The sequence below is a fragment of the Arachis ipaensis genome, chromosome B02 (assembly GCF_000816755.2).
Source record: "Arachis ipaensis cultivar K30076 chromosome B02, Araip1.1, whole genome shotgun sequence".
NCBI classification, from domain to species: Eukaryota; Viridiplantae; Streptophyta; class Magnoliopsida; order Fabales; family Fabaceae; genus Arachis; species Arachis ipaensis.
Genome location: NC_029786.2, coordinates 10,005,918 through 10,010,751, shown reverse-complemented (window position 1 = coordinate 10,010,751; position 4,834 = coordinate 10,005,918).

The window sequence follows — 4,834 nt, the reverse complement described above, 5'->3', positions numbered from 1 at the left end:
CACCAAATTATTCAAGAATTTTATCTTTAGATGATTGAAAAAGTCTTCTTTGAACTATGTCAATTATAAAAATCAAGAATATAAATTTTTTCTTTTTAAAACAAATTAAAACCAACATTGATATATAGTGTCTCTTAATTGCTTACACATTAAATATTATAATAATCATTTTATGTGTATTAAAGTCGAGAGAATAATTTTTTGGTAAAAAAAAGTGATTCTATAGACAAGATAATTAAAATGATTCTTAAGTAAAAGAAGGTGATTAATAAATTTTTGGGATAAGAGAACCTCTATAAAAAAAGGGGACTCCTGCCAAATTTATACACTTTCGATTTCAGCTTAATAACACCTCAAATAAAAAAATTAATTATGCAACATAATGTTAAAAGAATGCTTTAAAAAAGTTAATTATAGTTTCATGCATTGCGTAAGAGTTTATGTAAATGAGAAACTCTTTTCATATCAAGTAAGGAGAAGTTAAGAAAATGTTGAAAGAAATTAAATCAAAGTTCCTATATTTACTTTTTGTACCATTAAAGGCATTTCAGTCATTAGCCATATGAGTAATAATATAAATAAATAAAAAATATCTAAAAATCATATCATTCAGGTTAACAAAAACTTTCAAAAATATTAATTAAATAACATTATATTATTACTATTTTTAAATTCGAAACAGGAGATTAATACAATACTATTATATAAAAAAATTACTAAAAAAATTTTGTTTCTTTATCTTCAGTAATACAGTATAAAATAATATGTTATTTGATGAGTTGAAGAGATCAATATATTATACGGTAATTAATTAAGAAATTGATATTAAGGATATGGATATGAAAAGTCTATCAGTTATTCAAATTCATGTTAAAAATGAACTGTTCCGTTCAAGGATACACGTCCGAGTTATAGCTTGTGAGCCTTCAACTCTTCGAGCGTTGTTGAACTGCTGAGGTTGATCCTCGGAATAGGAACTCTAGCGTGGAACCTGCAATAAAGACTCTGACGCTCAAGTCAGTAAATTCTTAAAGAACTGCGAAAGATAAAGAATAACTAGTAATATGGCCAAAGTTATATTTTTGTGAGATCTTGGTGCTCTAGGGAGCTAAGTGATCCCGTTATATAGTCGCTGTTAGGTTAATCTTCACAACAGTTTGCCGAGGTAGTTCTCGTATTATTCGGAAGGCTTATCGTTTTCGAATATTTGATTTGGTACATAAATCTTGATTGCTGGTATTCTTCCAAAAACTTCGTCGGTTACATGATGTACTCGGTCAATCTTTTCGTAACCAAAGTTGTTAGTATGGTACATAAACTATAAGCGATGAATTTTGTCATAATTACACAAAGTGACAGAGTTAGAGTTCTGATTGCTGTATACCTTGTTTAATTTTCGTTGAGTGAAAATTGTTGTGAGTGCCTGGAAGTGGGATAGTTAGTGTTACCTGTTCGTTTAAAGATTTCAAGGAGATGTTTGTGAAAGTTGAAGTTGGTGAGGAGTGTTATCCTTTTTTTTTTTGGATGATTTATTAGAGGAGAGATTCCCTGTGTTCTGGTCGTCCGAACCTAAGCAGATTCTTGATTGTGATAATAGGGTGAAAAGTGAGGAATATCTTGTGAATTTTTTGATGTCCGTAATGTCGTCATCAGAGTTGCTTTCTATACCTAGTTTATTGGCGCTTGAAGGAGATAGGGAAGCAATGGAGGAGTATCTAGATAATCTAAGTTTTGCATGTATGTCTATGTGTTTTGATGTGCCTGCTATTTTAATTATTTCATGTTTGTGTTGTAGGTGAGAGGGCTCCCACGTTGACCACAACCAACTTGAAAGTCTTTGTGAATAAGGCGAAGAAGAAAGAAAAAGAAGGCTCTTCTACTAATATGGTTAGGCCTGGTGAGGGTGGTACTATGAAGCAGGATGTGAGTTTTAAGAGGAAGAAGGGGGAAGGGTCGGGTAAAGTTGTTGATCTGTCTGACCTGAAGGAGGGCTTGGGGCTATTTATCGCGGAGGAGATTAGCGCTGCCTATGAAAGTCAAGTTGTCTTACATGGCTACAAGGAAGGTCCCAAGAATTCTCTCTGGTCGATTGGTTATCCGTTTATGGATGTTGGTGATGAGGTGGTTTAGGTGGATGCGGATGTGAAGGTGATACATGATGTTGGGAAGATTGGTGTTGCTCGTGCTCGATACCTTCAGGTGATTGGGGGCTAGGCTCCTGTCTATTGGACGGACATTTGAGTTGGACGCCATTCTTCAAGGTGATAACTTGGCTGGTATAAAAAAATTGAAAGAGTCTGTAGAGGAGAAGGATTTGAAGATAGCGAAATTTAAAGCTGAGGTAAAGACTTTGAAAGAAAAGCTGAAGAATTCAGAAGCTGAGCTGCAGAAAGTGAGAGTTGATCTTGAGAATAAGGTTATGGAAGCTGAAAAGACGAATGTTCGGATTCCAGAATTGGAGGAGGAGGTATTGGCCGCTTTTACGCTCGGATTTGATCGATCTGTTGCTCAGATAGGTGTTGTTGCTCCATCTGTTGATGTAAGTAAATTAGATGTGACTAAGTTTGTGAGTGATGGTAAACTGATGGATGATGAGAAGGGGTGTCAAAAATTCCCAGGAGGCGGGGATCCCCACGAGGACCGCCCTAAATGGGTCCCCGATGGTGGAGAATTTTTCCCGTGGGGATGGGGAGCGAAATTCCCCCGAGACAGGCGCGGGGACCCAAGCGGGGATCCCCGCCCCATCCCCAATAATTTTCCGAATTGTTAAACTTACTTAAATACTCTTACTTTATTTCTAACATATGGGGTATTTTAGTAATTTCACCCATTAAAAACCCCTAACCCTATCTTCCCTTCTCACCATTGTTGCTGCGCTGTCTCTAACTCTCTATTCCCACCCAAGCCCCAAGTCTCCAGACTCCAGTCACTCACTCACCATTTTGTTCAAACTTCAAAACTCTCGTAGCACCATACGCTGTCGTCGGTCTCCACTCGCCACCGTCTACTCTTGCGCTGTCACCCTGGCAGTTTCACCGCGTCGTTCTCTCTCTTTAGGCACGGCGTCCTTCCCCTCTCCACTTTTGCGTCTGCCTGTTTGCTTCCATTCTCGTTACTGTATGTTAACATATTTATGTCTCTGTTGTTTTAACAGAGAACATGGAGATGTTTGTTGAAAGTTATATGCTGACAATGAAAGAATATTTGATGTTAAAGACTTTCTTTAGAATGGAAGTTGTATTTTAGAATTTTATTTTATGGACGATTTGATATGTTGTATTTCTGGACTTATAATCTTAGATAAGATATGTTTGTGTGTTTGTAATAATATTTTATAGTTTGTTTTTTGGGTTTTTTGATATATTTTACTATAATTTCCATATGAATGTTAAACATAGGGAGATGGGGAATGGGGCCCGCGAAAAACGGGAATGGGGACAATTATCCCCCATGACGGGAACGGGGGGACGGGGATTAATTCTGGGGGCGGAGACGGGGAGCAGGGAGGCATCTCCCGCCGCCATCCTACCCCATTAACATCCCTAGACGAGACTTTGCCCGAAAAAAAGGATGAAAGTGTTTCGGTGAATAAAGTAGATTGATTTTGTGTTGTATTTTAGAGTTGTAGAATTGATTGTGACTGTATTTGTTTTGTGAAACTGCTGAGGTTGATCCTCGGAACAGGGACTCCGGCGTGGAACCTGCAATAAAGACTCTGACGCTCAAGTCAGTAAATTCTTAAAGAGTTGAGAAAGATAAAAAATAACTAGTAGTATGGCCAAAGTTATATTTTTTTGTGAGATCTTTGTGCTCTGGAGAGCTAAATAATCCCGTTATATAGCCACTGTTAGGTTAGTCTTCACAACGATTTGCTGAGGTGGTTTTCGTATTATTCGAAAGGCTTATCGTTTTCGAATATTTGATTTGGTACATAAATCTTGATTGCTGGTATTCTTCCAAAAACTTCGTCGGTTACATGATGTACTCGGTCAATCTTTTCGTAACCAAAGTTGTTAGTATGGTACATAAACTATAAGCGATGAATTTTGTCATAATTACACAAAGTGACAGAGTTAGAGTTCTGATTGCTGTATACCTTGTTTAATTTTCGTTGAGTGAAAATTGTGGTCATGATACTTTTTCATGTTATAATTATTAAATATGAGTAAATTTAAAATTGACAATATGTTGTCTTTATATACTAGTATAGTGCACGCATCTTGTGTGATGTTATCAATAAGTCTACTTACATTTTTTTACACCAATAACGATCATGATGAAGATTATGGCTCTTGCTATTATCAAATAGCTTTTAGAAAAGGGTAATAAAATATGTTTTTTGTTTTTAATATTTTTATTTTTTTTAAATATTTTTAACATTTAATTTAATTTAATTTTATTCTTAATATATTTGATTTATGTTAAAATTATCTTTATAGTTGAACATCAGCGCCGTACCTAATATAATTCAAATAAAATTTAACCCTAACTTAAAAATATTAGGATGTTATACATAATATCATAGCTTCTATAATTTAAAGGTTTAAGAGTTTGATTTTTATTAATCCCAAAAAAAAAGAATTTTAATCTAAGACCAATAAAATAAAATAGAAAAACTATGAAAAAAAAATTTCGTATACCAAAAAGAGACTTTTGTACAAAAGGATATGTTAAAAATATATTTATGTATTTTTTTTATTAGTTTAAACTTTTAGAAAAAATAATTTTATGATCATCGATATCTATAAAGGAGGCGCGAAATAGCGGCGGTTTTTTTTATTAGCGGTGGTTTTAAACCGCTGCAAAATCAATTGCCAGCAGCTCACCAGACCAC